Source organism: Triticum dicoccoides, chromosome 2B (assembly GCF_002162155.2).
Source record: "Triticum dicoccoides isolate Atlit2015 ecotype Zavitan chromosome 2B, WEW_v2.0, whole genome shotgun sequence".
Lineage (NCBI taxonomy): Eukaryota > Viridiplantae > Streptophyta > Magnoliopsida > Poales > Poaceae > Triticum > Triticum dicoccoides.
Window position 1 is genome coordinate 3,579,048 of NC_041383.1, and position 17,115 is coordinate 3,596,162.

At 45.8% G+C, this 17,115-nt stretch overlaps 2 pseudogenes; one reads left to right on the top strand and one right to left on the bottom strand.

The window, feature by feature from the left end:
- Positions 1-851: 851 nt before the first annotated feature.
- On the bottom strand, positions 852-5,885 carry LOC119366737 (annotated as a pseudogene).
- A 1,646-nt stretch (positions 5,886-7,531) lies between these two features.
- Positions 7,532-9,150, top strand: LOC119366695 (annotated as a pseudogene).
- Positions 9,151-17,115: the final 7,965 nt, after the last annotated feature.

Consider the following 17,115-nt stretch of genomic DNA (forward strand, 5'->3'; position numbering starts at 1 on the left):
GACCCTCACATGCATGGATCTTCTATAACCTTGCCCATAACCCTAACATCATGTCAATCACTCGCTACGAACTCTCGCCCATTGCATCACGCAAAGTAGATATTAGCATGTGTACCATGATCATTTTTTAGCGAGGTGAGACGAAATCTCAAATATATTTGATAGAACCCTCATACAAGATTCTCAGGTTGTACCCGTCGGGAACTCTCTTGTACTCTCTTGTGAGAGACGATAGCCATAGATGATATAATACCAAGCGGCTATGAGGACCATGGCGGTGGCACCATTTTTATTTCTCTCCACTCCTTGGGAAGAATGGCGGGTGTGTGGGTTAAAGACTACATCGACTATAACCTAGATAGGTGGGTCTCGAAAGATGTCAATAACATGAGGTACGTGCCATCTCACAAGTTCTTGGGCCCATGGATATGGCTGCACAAGGTCATTGCAGTTACGGAAATGAAGACCTTCATTGCTGCCACCGTGTGGAAATTTGATGTATGGAAAATTTCTCTCTAAAATTGGTCAAAGTTTATAAACCTCAACTTTTTAGAAAACCAATGAACACTATATTATGAAATGGAGGGAGTATTTCACATAGCTTAGGTCTGTGGCAAAAGATCCAGTTTTTCTCTAGAACTAGAAGGATTGTGCATTCGCGCCTAACTACATGACAATACCTATCATCTTCTATACATTAAATGGGAAATTTATTTAAGTGTGAGGTATGGTGTAGTACAATGAAGATGACAAAATAAGGGAATTATTACTCACCAAGCGTAGATTGAGTTGAATGTTGCGTGGTACAGTCCACACGTTGGGTAGCAAATATTTCTGATACGAGCACAACTCTACATCTGCAAGCTCTTGAGGACCACTTGAAGCCCGTATCGCGGGCGTATCGTGAATACATCCATCGGCACATGGACATACTTGGGGGAGAGAGAGACTGAGAACCTCTGCAGTATCGTTGCGAATACAACCTTCACCTCAATCATGGTAAAGTTCTGCCCAATGCAAGCCCTTGGCCCCATAGAGAAAGGTAGAAATGCATAGGGGTGCTTTGCAGCCCTGCTCGCCCCGTTCTCGAACCTTTGAGGTTTGAAATCTTCAGCATCCTTGCCCCAGAGCTCCTTGTCACGGTGTATCGTCTTGATTGGGGTCGATAGAATTGTGCCTTCCGGTACCCTAATGCCTCCGAGCTCAATATCAGTGTCTGCTTTCCTCTAGATGTTTGTGACAGGGCCATATAGCCTAAGTGTTTCTAGAATGAACATGTTGACCAGTTTCATATTGTTGACCACGTCAGCAGTAGGGATTTCCCTGCCACACTCTCTCATCACCTCCTCCCTGAGATTCTCTTGCCACTCTGAGTGTGTGCTTAACAAGAACATGGTCCAGGTGAGCAACTGTGTGGTGGTCTCATGGCCTGCTAAGTAGAAGGTCTTGCACTCTTCTATGATCTCGTCCATACTCATGAGTGGGTTGTGTGCGTGCTCTAGCGCGCATGTATTCATGATTATTCCAAGCATGTCGTTCCCGTATCCCATGGTCTCCTTGCAGTTGAGCCGATTGTTTATGATATTGATGAGGACGCTCCTCACCTCTTTCTCAAGTGCATGCATCTTTAAGTTACTTTTGGTAGGAAGGTACCTGGTTAATTTCAGAAACATACTTTCATAAAATGGTGCTTAGTGAAATTGTATATTGCATGTTGATTTGAAACTAAGAGGAGGGGGAGTATACATAAAAAATGCATATGTTGAATATGTACCTGAATGCCGGGATGAGGTTGAAAACATTGAATATACTAGAGAAGGCAAGAAATTGGAGCTCTCTCTGCGCCAGATAGACTTCCTTGGCCTCTTTGTGGTCTCTCCCAAATGCCACGTGTGAGATCACCTCGGCCGCAACCTCCTCGAACTGGCAAGTAACATCAATCTCCACCTGACCAATTTTCTTTTCCAACTTTGCTTCCCAGTCCGACAACATGGACTCAACACAATCCGACACCGTGATAGCCAGCATCTGTCGAGCCAAACCTCGTCGCACATGCAATGAGTCAGAGAAGTCCCACACCTAAGACATACTTCCTAGTTTCTAAACTAGTTGATGTGGAGGATTTTACATGGTCTACATTAGATGAATTAATTTAATCGCTAATTCTAAGAGAAATATGTTAGTAGATTGCTAAATAAACACCATAAATCTAGCTACTAGTATAATTTGTATCTCACAAATTTTAATTGTTTCTTTGTTAATGGACTTGCTAGTTTTCAAACTGACGGAAACTAGATATCACAGAGATTCATATGTATTTTTTCTTTTTGTTTGATTGATTTTTCATTCCTTTTGTTGGCTTTCATTTTTGTCTTTTAACACATGCAACTAAAGTTACGCGCTCGCCGGTCTGCGTGCAACTATAGTTGCATGCTTGCCGGCCGAGCATAACTACAGTTGCACACGACCCATCTATATGGAACCACAACATCCCTTGTCAGCCTTGCGCATCCACCGGCGTGCAACTACCATAGCACGCCCGCTGGCTATATGCAACTGTATATGTCTGTGGCAAGTATAGTTGCACGCAACTATGGTTGCACGCTGCTCGATGCGCGCAACTGCATTTAGGTAGTCATAAAAAGAGTAAAGTGCATTATAGGTCCTTGAACTATTTTGGAGGTGTCATGTAGGTCCTCGTACTATGAATATTGTCATCTGGGTCCTCAGAGTGCAATATGTGTGTTATCCTGGTCCTCAAACTATTTCAAAGGTGTCACGTAGGTCCTTGAACTATTTCAGGGGTATCACATATATAAACACTTATTACACTTTAAGGATTTTTGAGGACCTGGATGGCACTTTTCATGGCTTGAGGACCTACGTGACACCAGCAAAATAGTTCGAGTACCTAGGATGCACTTCACTCTCAGAAAAATAAGAAATGCAATAAAGGAATTTGAGACAAAATAATAATAAAAGAGTATTTTTATGAAAAAATGAAGAAAAAACAATAAACTACAGGAAAAATAATCCTATACTAATGTGAGCTGAGGGACTCAGTGCATCTATAGCCGGGCGCTCTAAATCTGTCACAAAATCAACCCACCCGAGTGCCTCAAATGTGCCTCAAATGCACGGACTGACCGGCACCCCTCATATCCAGCCCAAATATGGGGCGGACATGGGGCGGTTTGGGCGTGTCCGGGCGCGTCCGCCATGTCGGCTTGGCCCAGCCTGGCCCACGGCTGCCAGGAAAACCTTAGACCGCAGTCAATCTGAACTTCACTTGACTCCCTCTTCGTCCACTCCACTTCGGATCCTCTCCAAACGCATCTGGCGGCCCGTGACCGAAGCAGTGCTGCCTCTGGTGGGGAATCCGGCTCCGACGACGACTGGGCTAGCCTTCTGCGTGAAGCGGAGCCCGACGATGTGGAGGAGATCACCCTCTGCATCGCATTGAGGCATTTTATCATCGACCAAGGAGGATCCGGCAGCGGCGGATCCACTTCATCAGCACCCGAGGCCCGGCGATCCCGCCCGGCGTGCAGCTCCGGCCACTCCGCTCCGCTCCTCCAGTTACGCCACCCATCACCACCATCCTCAGCTCCGGAGGTGGTGCCCGGCCACCGCTGGGTCCTCGTGCACATGTCGTGGCCGGCGAGAACTCGGACGCCCAAGTCAGAGGCACGAGCAGCCCGGCGCGAGCGGCAGTGGGCAAGGTAGAGGGCAATGGCGTCTGAGTCGATGTCCGCGCGACGGTCGATCTTAAGGCAGCGCTCCTCGTGTCTGTCCTCTGCCGCTCTCTCACAACGGCGGAGACAGATGTGCGGCGCCTCCACTGCAAGAATGCCAAGGCGCTCTGGCTGACCACCGAGTTGTCGGAGCGCAAGGTAAGAAAGAAGGCGGTGGCGAAGGCCAAGGCAGCCGCCATGCGAAGGAGCAGGACCGCCTGCTCCGCAGGCTCTCGGTCATGTCATATCTAACGGACGGCTTCACCTTCAGCTCCGACGATGACGCGCCTGCGCACACCAAGACCTACACAGAGGAGGGGCATAGCCGCGCCAACGACCGGAAGGGGAAGGGGCCGGCGAGGAAATGGTGATTTTCTCCGCCCTTCCCTGTTCTGTTTATATTTTATCTATGTTACGTAAGTAGTTTGTTCTATGGATTTGCATTGTTCGTCGTTGAACTCCGATGAATTATGTTCCTTTTGTCTGGCTGATCTGATGAAATGCGTTTTGATCATGTGTTTTACGTAGTGTTGCATAATTTTTTTGGATATGAGGGACGCGAGTGTGGAAGACAAAATATAAGGCGTGCCCGCGGAATGTAGATGCTCCCACAAACACCACATCTAGCCACACCCTTTTTTAATATATCTATACCTTTATACCTACTAATAAAAGAAATAGGTATTCTTAGTCCGTCATGCTATTTTATAAAAAAAATCCTGATTTTTCTGACATTAAACCAGCAGTAGATATCTAATGTTTTTTTTAAATACTCATATCTTCTAAACCATAACTCCAAACTTAACATGTTATATATGAATTTTGATTAGAAAAAGTAGAATCTAAATATGATGTTATTTGACATGTTAACAATTTAAAAGAAAAATACTATCTAGGGTGCAATCTTAATCAATAATGCATTATCCGCCTTTCTTTCATACCAATAGTGATTCGAATTGGGGACGAACATTTCAGCAAAATCTAGATTGGACATGAAATTGAAGATAAATTTGCTAGGGACACCCAATAAATAAGGACATGCATGACAAGAAAAAAAAAAGAAGAACCCAATAAAGATGGGATGTCCGCTATAAAACAAATAAAAGAGAAAATGCAGAGGAGACTCGATAAAGATGAGACGTTGCGCTATTCTCCTATATATAAGAAGAAGAAAGAGAGGACATGCATGGCAAAACGTAAAAAGGAGGCATGCACGACAAAAAAAACTAAAAAACATGTTTGACAAGATATAAAAAATGATGAAACAGGGACCAATACCTATGACATGTATGACAAAAAATACTGATGAAATATAAACGCAAGTACCTGCGTCCACAGGAGACCATACAAAAATGGTATTTTTCAGACAAAAAATCTCTTTGTGCTTAATCCTATATTTTTGCTAGTGAAGAAAATAAATCAATTGGGCACGTACGTGTCTCAGGAGGTCGTGATATTTTGTTCTTATTAAAACCTTAGGAGAAGTGCTGAGTGGCGGCTGTTGTGAAGTGCAGAGTCGATCTTGGCTCATTTATATTATTATTACTACGTACCTTTAGCTTGTCGACATTGAAGACTGGATGGACGACCTTCCGGTGTCGCTTCCACTCGTCGCCGTCGATGAGGATGAGCCCCTTACCAAGCAAGCGGGTGAAGTGATCGTTCACGGGATTCTTTGGAAACAGCCCCGTGCGGTCGGAGAGCACCTGCTTCACCATGTCCACGTCCCCCATGAACAATTCCGGCCTCTCCCCAGGCCACGAGACGAACGTCCGTCCTGCACACCAGTGCACACAGCGGATGAATGGTTTTGCGTGCGAGATACAGGAAATTAATCGCCGCCCAAAGTCGTGGGCGTGGCAATTATGACGTACCGTATTGGGCCATCCATTTGCGAAAGTAGGGCTGCACCAGGGCGCCATAGTCATGGCAGCCGACGTCGAGCACGAGCCCTGCGCTCTGAACGAGCAGACGCTTTATCTCGCGGATGTTGCGGAACCGGTAGCCTGGCCCGCGCACGCCCTGCGCCCGGAACGCCCGGGTTATGGCGCGGGGCCTCCACACGAACCGCGACAGAGCGCTAACGACCCACGACAAGGCCAGCGCGGCGGTCACGCCGGCGGCCACCATCCAAATCATGGCCACGCCCATGGTGTGTGCGTTAGGAAACGTGCGCGTCTTTCTGGTGTGAGTCTGGATCCAGCCGAGGAGGTGGTATTTATACAGCAATTTTGGGCAGCAACGGTGAAGGTGGTTCTCTTGCGGCGTGTTTAGTTGGAGGCCCAACCAAGCCCGTGCGGGAAGGGAACGGGCTGATTGGTTGCCTTGTTTTACTATTAGGCTTTTACGTGGTGTCTTCTTCAACCTCGAGTAAGCTCCTCTCTAATCTCCTCTCTTCCATGCCCCTCTGATCTACACGACGATGCTTCGATTCGTAAACAGCTAACCCCCAACCACATAAAATGCTAACCACTAAACAGAATTTCATTGCATTTATAATGAAAGTAGGACATGCACGCATATATCGTGGCTAGCTCAAATTAGACGGGACCGTGCATGGGTTTAATATAAAATGCTCTCTCTATTAATAAATGAAAAAAGACGAGGGAGTATAACAAAGGAGCACCTCCAACAGGCAGGCTATATCTGTAGACAATTCTAACAGAGAGCGTAACAAAGGCAATGAGCCCTAAAAGCGTAGCCATGCTTTAAAAATTGATACACCTTTAATGGCCCATATGATGATACAAAAGTTTTATGTCTTGATACAAAAATTGCTGCGAGTGATCCTGGTTTGCATCACCATTATCAGCTTCCCTAAAATAAAAAAACGATGCGGCGAAAGCCCCCACCGCCCAAACTAAAAGTTCAACGCGGCCGACCCAGCCCACCTAAACCTCAACGTCGTTCGACACTCGCCGTCGGACAACGCCTCCACTCCGTTGGCCACCCCAGCTCCGCCACCAGATGTTGACCAATCCCGGCCCCTCCGCCAGCCCGTCTTTCGTTCCCACATGCCGACAAGTCTGCTACGACCCCATGAGCCACCACGGAAGCTTGGCCTATCACTTCCGGCGATTCTCCTGCCCCTTCACCCAGTGGCGGAGCCAGAAAATTTGTATTAGGGGGGGCGAGGGATGTTGAGGCAGGTTAGAGAGGGCCAAATCATATAAAGACATGCTTTTAGCAGCAAATAACCATGAATTCTGCACTGGTCATCAGTAAATTAACTACAAATCCTTGATGTTAGGGGGGGGCCAGGCCCCTGCTGGTCCCCGCTGTCTCCGCCACTGCCTCCACCTGCGAAAATGGTCGGCCTGCGAGGTCGATTAGCGGTTGGTACACGTCGAATCGATCGGTGCGACCACCACCGAGTGCCCAATAGGGCTCTCGGCGTTCGAACAGCTCGGAGCTAACGGAGTTGGCTGCACCCAACCTGGATTCCCTCCGGGGCCTGGTCCTACTGTGCTCGGAATTGGGGTTCCATTATTTTATCTCATTGGGTTGTTTAGAATTTTTTAATACATCCCTACTCAATTTTCTTCCCGCTGCAACGCACCGGCATATTTGCTAGTATTTTATACACACACTATATAAGCACACATCCTAAATGATTCCCATTCGTCTTTTGAGCTGGTGCTTGCCTTGGTTTCGCCACGGAAAAGTGCGTGAAACTCTGATGCAAACTAAGTTGTACTACTACACAAGAAACACACTGAGCTACCGTGCGACCGTAGCTTATAGCTCGGGCACCCGGCGAGACGATGGAGCTGGAATCGATGGTGGAGACAACCAAGATGACGGGCTCACCGTTCCCGACGGTGGAGAAGTGCTCGTCTGTGGACCGGAGCGGGGACACGGTGGTGGCAGACCTGGACGGCACACTGCTGTGCGACCGGAGCTCTTTCCCGTACTTCGCGCACATGGCTTTCGAGACCGGCGGCGTACTCCGGCTCCTGTTGCTCCTCCTGCTGGCTCCACTCGCAGGGCTCCTCTACTTGTTCGTGTCCGAGTCGGCGGGCATACAGGTGCTCATCTTCGGGTCCATGGCCGGCGCCAAGGTCGATGACGTCGAGTCTGTGGCACGCGCGGTGCTGCCCAAGTTCTACTGTTCCGACCTCCACCCGGAGTCGTGGCGTGTGTTCTCGGCGTGCGGACGCCGGTTCGTGCTCACCGCGAACCCAAGGATCATGGTGGAAGCCTTCCTGAAGGACTACATCGGCAGCGATGTCGTGCTCGGCACTGAGCTCGTGGTCTGGGGCCGTAGGGTGACTGGGCTCGTCTGCTCCCCTGGCGTGCTCGTCGGCGACAACAAGGCCGATGCGCTGCGTCAAGCGTTCGGCAACGCAATGCCGGAGATTGGCCTCGGTGACAGCAAGTCGGACTTTCCGTTCATGCGGCTGTGCAAGGAGCGGTACATGGTGCCCCCGACGCCGAAGATGAAGCCCGTGCCGCAGGAAAACCTGCCGAAGACGGTGATCTTCCACGATGGCCGGATCGTCCACAGGCCGTCGCCGGCGCTCGCGCTGCTCACCTTGCTCTGGTTTCCCATCGGGCTCCTGCTCTCCTTCCTCCGTATCGCCGCGGGCTCGCTCCTGCCGATGCGCATGGTGTACCACGCCTTCACTGCTCTCGGAGTCCGCGTCACCATCAAGGGCAACCAGCCACCACCAGCATGCCTCGAGTCCGGCCAGACCGGCGTGCTCTTCGTCTGCTCCCACCGCACTCTCCTCGATCCAATCTTCCTTTCCACGGCCCTCGGCCGGCCGATCACCGCCGTCACCTACTCCGTATGTACATATGCAACTACTGGATAGCAGTCACTCCATTAATTGGTCACGTCACGTGTTGATAAACAACCGGATGTACAGGTATCACGGCTGTCGGAGATACTGTCGCCGATCCGAACGGCGCGGCTGACCCGTGACCGCGCGGTGGACGCGGCGATGATCCGGCGCCTGCTCAAGGAGGGCGACCTTGTAGTCTGTCCCGAGGGCACGACGTGCCGGGAGCCATTCCTGCTGCGTTCTCGGCCTTGTTCGCGGAGTTGACTGACGAGATCGTGCCGGTCGCGATGGAGACCCAGATGAGCATGTTTCATGGCACGACGGCGCGGGGGTGGAAGGGGCTGGACCCCTTCTACTTCTTCATGAACCCAAGCCCGGGCTACATGGTCACCTTCCTCGACAAGGTCCCACACGAGCTCACCTGCAAGGGCGGCAAGACCAGCCATGAGGTGGCCAACTACATCCAGAGACTCATTGCCTCCACGCTCACGTATGAGTGCACCAGCTTCACCAGGAAGGACAAGTACAGGGTGCTCGCCGGCAATGATGGTTCCCTCGTTTCCAAGCCTAACATCGACAAGAAGAAGTTCATGGGCTTCGCAAAGAGCAAGGCTCAACGGAACCAATAAAGGGGGTCGGCACCCCCCGGGTGCTACCACACCTTTTACCTGCCAACAATGTACTACGGGATTCCCCAGATTATTAAGAAGTTGGTTAGCTAAAACCCCTCTGGTTCTGATTCTAGCTTCTATATACAAAAGTTGGCATATGATCCATAGAAGTAATAAAAATAATAATACAAGAACAGCTGATCTGCACTGAGGACCCGACATGTATATGTTAAACTCGATTAGTGTTAAACCAAATTGAATATGTATGTTCCGGTCGCAACGTTTCGGTCCACGCGGTTAGAGTCAAGGAAGGCATGGCCTCCTCAAAGCTGCAGATCGAGCACCATCCAGATGTTGTGGGAGTAGCGAACCAATCTGTGGTTGGATGCTTAGGAGGACAGTAGTATCCCCAGCCCACCAGAGTTGAAGTCCTAGACTTGACACCTGTGCTCGTATTTTCATGGATTTATTTCAGACCTTCCGGCCGGTAATGTGCATTCAATATGGGGAGTTCGTGCCAACTACGAAGATATCTGTGGCGACTTCATCAATCTCAAGATGATGTGCCTGCTTAGTCACTTGGATATGCTCATAGGGGTAGGTAGTGCGTTCGTGCATTCATAGGGGTGGGTGTATGCATGTATGTATGAGCGTTTGCGTCTGTACTGTGTAAAAAATATGATTGTCGCGGGAGTTTTGCTCGATGATGGTAATATCAATGAAGGTGAACATCACCGTTCTACTATATAAAAATGACACAAGTATTATCAACATAATTCAGAGAATATGCCGACCGTAAAGAAGTTTCATCTTTGTAACGCATGGCCATATTTCCATGCAATTAGAAAAAAGAAATATGTGAGCCTATAGTTGAGTCTAGGAACAGAAAATATATACTTTTGTAGGAAAGAGCAAAAATGTGTGCGGCCGTGAAAGGATCTGAATTCCTCGCACAAATGCACAAGTTGTAAACTAATTAAGGCACTCTTTGTGGCTCGCTATTTTCCTCAAAAGTGAGAAACACGTCTAGCTTTCCCACCCTCATTATCATTAAATAATGGAAATCCACATACTCTCACGGAAAAAAAATCGCCGTGTCGCTGCGTTCTCCGACACGGGGGCAATAGTTAGCGCTGCCACCAGGAGCCCTGCTCCCCTGATCTCCTTGTCTCGCCACTGCAAGGGGACTCGCCGGCGAAGCCCGGGAAAGGCCGGGGACGGTGGCGGCGGGGTGCTCCCCTGAAGCGCCTCTCTCCTCCCTGGGGCGTGCTCCCGTGTGTGGCCATGGTCCACGGCTGGCGGCAGCTGGATCTGCGGGGCGGTGGCGATGGGGCTGCAGTGTTCTTGCGGCGGCGTGGGTCGGCGGCGGCGGGAGGCCAGGTCTGGATCGAGAGGAAGGCGATGTGGGGGCTGCTGGCTTCGGCTTAATAATGGTGGTTTGGCCCTAGCGCTCTTCTTCTGACTAGTCCTCTTTCTGTCGCATATCAACCTCTTGGATCTGGCTGCTGACGAGTTCTAGTCTTCTCCGTCGGAGATCTATACGGATTGGCATATTTACCCCTAGATATCTAGATTGGAAAGGCTCCGGTCACGTGCGCACATACTATCATCTAGCACGGCTTCAAATGGGCGCGCAATGAAGCTTCACTTTCTTATCGGTGCCATGAGACATGTCTAAGTCAAGATTCCCAAGTCATTGATAGAGGTGGAGAAAGTCATGGTGGTTGTGATTGGAGGTCTTGTAGCTTTGTCGGAAGGATGTATTGGATGCGATGAAGACTGTGTGCCAGGTGTATGGTGACTTGCAACTGCAGCCTCGGCAAGCGGGGGAGGCAACACTAGAGGGCTGCATTTTTTGTGGTGCTCTCGAGTACTGAGTCTTGATTCCCAGGGTGAAAATCCAATGTCGGGTCTTTATTGGTTGTACCTGGCAATGACTTTGTTGAAGGCAGTGTTTCTTGGGTGAACTCTGACTTTCTCAAGGGTGTAAACCCAAGATCTTTGATCGGGCAACGACAAAGCTTGTGCATTGTTTCCTTCTTAGAGGCACTAATTTTGAAGAACCTCTTATGTATTCAGGGTATTGTATTCGGTGGTGGTTAATTAGAGTGCTGCTGATGCTAGTGATTCATCACTGTGGCGGGGTCTTTTTTTCGCTTTTGGCTGCGTGTATCCTTGATGTCTTTGTCATCTTATTGGTACAGAGGCCTGGTGTAACTGATATCTTTGCGATATTAATATATTCCCTTTGTCGAAAAATTATCATTAAATAATAACCTTGGATCCTACCCATCACACGTCCCGGTTCGCTTGAATAGGAAATTTACCTTCTTCAAAAAAGTGTACGTCTGGAAGGATCATGTGATAGTTAATCAAGTCTTCCCACATTCACCATTAATCTTATATTTACTAATTGGAAGCACCATTGAAAGCACATCGTTAATTCTAAAAGAATAGTCAAAGTTATCCATTAGATCTCTCAGTCAAAATAAAAACACAGAGCATCATGGGATATAAAAGGTTGCGACTCTCACAAAAAGGGAAAAACGCAAAGGGACGGAAAACCCACGCAGAGCCTTATGGATTCATGTATAGGCTGCGATCTGTGACAAAAAGAAAAAAAACGCAAATGGAAAGAAAACCCACACAGAGCCATATGGATTCATGTATAGGCTGCGATCTCTCAAAAAGAATAAGAAATTGCAAGAAAGAAAAAAGAGTGCAGCGAAGAATCATTCCCTCGATCACGCCTTCATCTATTTCAAGCATCATGCCCTAGATCTCTGTGGTGCTTGCATCTAGAGGTTGATGTTTCATCTTCTCGAAGCGTCACCTCTTTCGTGTTGACCGTCTGATCCAGTAGTAAGTTCTCTGCTCTATGACACTTCGCTCTACTATTTCTACCGTAAGGAAAATCCAACAAACACACGACGGACCAAGATTTAATCGCCAGTTTTCAAACTCCATTATCCGGTATGCAACAACAAAAAAGAGACCACTAGGAACGACCAGACCATTTCAAACAAATCATTCTATTTTCCAGTTTGATAACTGAATATCTACTTCAGGTGATTAGAATTATTTGATCGTTTCAGGTTTATCCTCTTATTAATTGTCGTTGGATTGCGATTCTTGATTTCCTTGCAGCCTTAAGCGTTTCTTGGTTTCCTGACTCGATTATTCAAGATGCATCTACTATGTGTTGTACTAGCGAAGCAAGTTCAGCGTGGGCATAATCTGTGTATGCACCACGAACTCCTTGATGTTGCACTGCCTTTGTGAATTTTCAAGAGATGGAATGTTATTCAGTCATTAGTACCTAGTCCTTCATAATGGGCTATGGACAGCAATCATACTGAATATCCAAGTAAAATATGTTGATTATGATACTACAGCTCTTAGTTCACGAGTTTAATGATGAAAAATAAAAACTTCGGAAGTATTTAATGTGTATGTGCATCCAATGTTCAGGATATCGCTTCTCGTAAACTTATCACTCGACCCAAGATAAGAGATAAATTGTTTTATTGGCTGATTTATCAATTTTATCGATCAATTATTTATTGGCAAGGTTTTTTTCTTCTAAATCTCAGGTTTTTCTATCATCAGGATCAATCAAAATGGCAAAGCCGTAAGCCATGTCATGAGTATTCCTAATAAGCGACCTCAGATGTACCGGAAGTAGCCATCTACACAAATAGAAGGCATCAGCCAGGTATCACACTACAAAAGCTCGGAGAAAATAAAAAACCAAGAGCTAAATCTGTTGCATCCCGTAGATTTATCAGTGAAAATTGGCGAGTATCGGCAAATATCGGTGATATATCAGTTGTTAGACCAATATATCGGCCAGACCGGTAAATGACGGGGATATTCACTTATCTTATCGGTCTTACCCCGATAAGTGATAAATCGGCCGATATATCGGTATATCGGCTGATATTTTGAAGTGCATCTACGTTCCAGAGGCTAATGTTCAGACAATAACACGGTCAGCTTAATCGTTGTTCTATAGAGTAGTTCATGCCAAATATACACAAGAACAATAAGAGGGTAAGGATTGAAGGTGATGTTTCCATCTTCCAATATAAATTGGTGTGCTCATTTTAGAATTTTGGCGGAATATTAGTCTTACTGTTATTTCTTATCATTTTCCTGGGTTTTTAAATATATAGTACTGAGAATCAGTTCTTGAATTTACTTCAGAATATTTATATCAGGTGGAGTGCAGAATAAAATTAATATCCACAAAGATGGTAGCGTTGCTGAATTATACACAAAGGTTCGAGCTAGGTGTATACACAGAAAAATAATTTTTTGCATGTGAGAAAACTTTAGTGTGGCATTAGGACTGTGGTTAATGCGGCCATGTATAGGCTGAATTTTTCCAATTACCAAATTTACCAAAGAAAAAAAAATCAAGAACTTTGTACACCTCTATATATTTTCCAATGATAGTAATTTATGTTCACGACTAAACTAATTAGAGTAACTGGCAACAATCATGTTCAAATTAAATACTATGTTTTCTATGTTATCTATTCGATTTCACTGAAAGAAGGGAGAAGAGTGTTTCCCCCCTAATGTTGCTCTGGACATCATGTACTATAACGCTGGAATTTTATCGCATTAAATATTATCAGCAAAGTGCTTATGGTAAATTTATTTCTTAAAGACATTATTGGAGCTGAGTAATTAACCAAAGTAAAAATAAGCATGATCTTTCATGTCTGATTTGATTCTCAATTTATATAGGTCTGAAATGATTCCTCTCTCGATGGATCTCAGTTTATATTCTCGTTGCCAGAGAAATATGTCAGTGTCGGTGTGGTCGAATATTAGTAAATTATTTCTAAGGGCAGAGTTAAAATGATGTATGCAATTGTTATTTTCAGAAGGTTGCTAGCCTGCCATTTTATCTATGCATTAACTACATGTAAGTTATTCCACATAATGACCCGTTTTTCAGCTGTTCATGCAATTAATTGTTTCACCTATTAACTGAGAAAATGTTAACAAGTGCTTCACCCATCTTTAAGAAGGCGCATTTTTTTTCCAGTTGCTCCCATTCTGGTTACATGTCCGGCGTCACTAATTCGTGAGTGCAACTATGTTTTTCTTGAATTACCATGCGAGTTGATCTTCGCATCGTCTAAGGTTCTCAGTCCACCACATTAATTTTGACTGAATAATATTTGTTTGTGATCGAGAAATCATGCATATAGTATTGTACTTAATAGGTTGTAAAGGTTATTCAGACACCCGTTGTCATTCAACTCATTTTCTTATGTATCTTAGTCATTACCGCCAAGAACTAAGTGTAAAATTATAGCTATTTTTCCTATGGATAAGTGTAAAATTATAGCTACCCTTTTCTCAGCGGTTCATGCAATTCATCTGTTTGGATATTAATATTTACAAAGTATTTCTTTCTATATTCTTGTTAAGAACATTAGTAACACCAAAGTTATTTACAGTTTAATTAGCATCGGTCTCTTTTTCTATTGCTAGGCCGTGCAAACTCATGGGTTGATGACTAGTAATACCTAGTACACGTACGAGCAGTACTGTTCTGTCATGCTAATTCAGACTAGCAACAGTACTCCCTATTCATTGAGCTACCAAGCCATATCTAGTAGACGTACGAGCAGTCCTGTCCTGTCATGCTAATGCAGACTAGCAACAGTACTCCCCTTTCATTGGGCTCCCCGTTCATTGAGCTACCAAGCCATAACTGGTAGACGTAGGAGCAGTACTGTCCTGTCATGCTACTTTGGACTACAAACAGTACTCCCCATTCATTGAGATACCAAGCCACGCCTGTTTGCGATTGCATCCGTTAGACCAACTTGAAATTAGATACAAAGACTAACTTGAAATTAAATGCACCTTAACCCATAGCTGATGGGCGTTCCCATGGTGGTATATATGCAAGAAAATTGGGTGAACTTTCTCACGAGAATCTATCAGTGCATGGTTAAAAACCACTAAACATATTTGCTTGAGTGATCACCACTAGAATAGACGTCTTTATGGAGTGTCGGACTTTTTGCCAAGTGTATTCTGTCGGACACTGTAAAACCTTATCCGAGCTTACCGCTGGGTCGAAAAGTATATACTCCACTACTCTAGAAAACTAAACATATAATTCGAAATGTGTGTGAAGTGAAAGGAACTGAAATTTCTGGCAGACACGTGCACAAGTAGCTAATTTGACGATGTTTTGTAAACTCGTTACGTTCCTCAAAGTCGAGAAGTACGTCCATCCTTTCCGTGCTCATTTTCATCAAATAAAAACCTTGGCGGGTTGCATGGAACATGTGCTGTCTTGTTCAAAGAGTCGTGCGCTTGGTAAGATCATGTGATCGTTATTACCTCTTCTTGTCTTCAGACAATTAATAGGACCTAGTACACATACGAGCTGTGTTGGCCTGTTATGCTAGTATGCACTAGCTACTACACTGCTCGTACAGCTACCGAGTCTTGATTGTATTTTGCCTTCTTGGCTAGCGGTCCTGTGTGTAGAAAGTGTTGATAGTGGAAGTGATTGAATGAAAGAAAGGCTACTGATTTCATTGATTCTCAAGATATATATACACTCTGAAGAGGCGCCTTATAGAGGCGGTAGTTACACTAGTAGAAAACAGGGCTTTGGTTAAGGCCTGGCCAGCCCATTAGTCCCGGTTCAGTCACGAACCGGGACTCATGGGTCCCGGTTCTTGCGCCAAGGGGGGCGGCCGTGCCTCGTGGGGCATTCATCCCGGTTTGTCTGGACCCTTTTGTCCCAGTTTCAGACACGAACCAGGACCAATGGGCCTCGCACCTGGCCCACATCCATTGGTCCCAGTTCGTGGCTGGAACCGGGACCAAAGGGTGGCCTTTCGTCCCGGTTCTATCCACGAACCGTGACCAATGAGGTGGCTATATATACCCCTCGCCCGCGAGCAGAGCACTCCACTCCTCTGTTTTTTTTCTGGCCGGCGAGGGAAGGGCTTTGTGGTGCTCTAGCTCACCTCCTATGCACATGAGGTTTTCGATGAAATACCCGAGCCACACTACTAGTCTGGGTCCAAAGCCAGACCGGGACTAATGGACCGAACGAAAGGCCTGTTTTCTACTAGTGATTTATATTTTTCACATTAACTTTATGCTTTTAAGTTTTGACACACATGGTTGAAATTTAGATCATCAAGCGTTCTATTTTGGGTTACAACACAAAACAAAAAATAGCAGATATAATATTTAGTGCTAGAAATAACAAAATATAGTAGGAGAGTTTGTACGCATTCATGGACTATGGAAATACCACTTGCGTTATGTCCCTGTTGATCGTGGCATATGAAGGCTTTACATAGGTTAGTAAACCATAAACAATGATTTAAACAAGTTATTTTAGTCCAAAACATTAGTTGATACCTTAAATTAGAAGGGTCCACCTAGCCAATGGTCGGGTATTTGCTTTTCTATAAGTACTAATAGAGAGGAAAACTCTTATGCCCTCTTGTCGCTCTTTTCTTGCATAAGACTCCCTATTGTTCTTGAAATCAACCTGTAGACTAGGTTTCAATTAGTCCAGGGAAACATTTTACAGTTTGTAGAAAGCCCCCTTATATTTGGGTTAATCAACTCGTAGTCCATATCAAATGTTTATTAAAATCCATACCTTTTAAAGTCTAACTCGGACTTCAACATATCATATATGAAATTTCATTAGAAAAATGTGCAGAATCTAAATATGGTTTTATTTTACCTGTTAACCATTTTTCAAATGCTATTTAGGATGTAACCTTAAGAAATAGCGCATGGTCCGTCTTTTTTTAGCTATGTCGATCCGGATTGAAAATGAACACCTCAACAAAATCAGATTGGAGGCGAAAGAAACAATCTATAGCCACACATGCTCGCCTCGCCAAAACCTTGTAGCGAAAAAAAGAAAGCAGATTTGTCATCTTATGTTGAGAGAGACAGAGAGACACTTTAGGA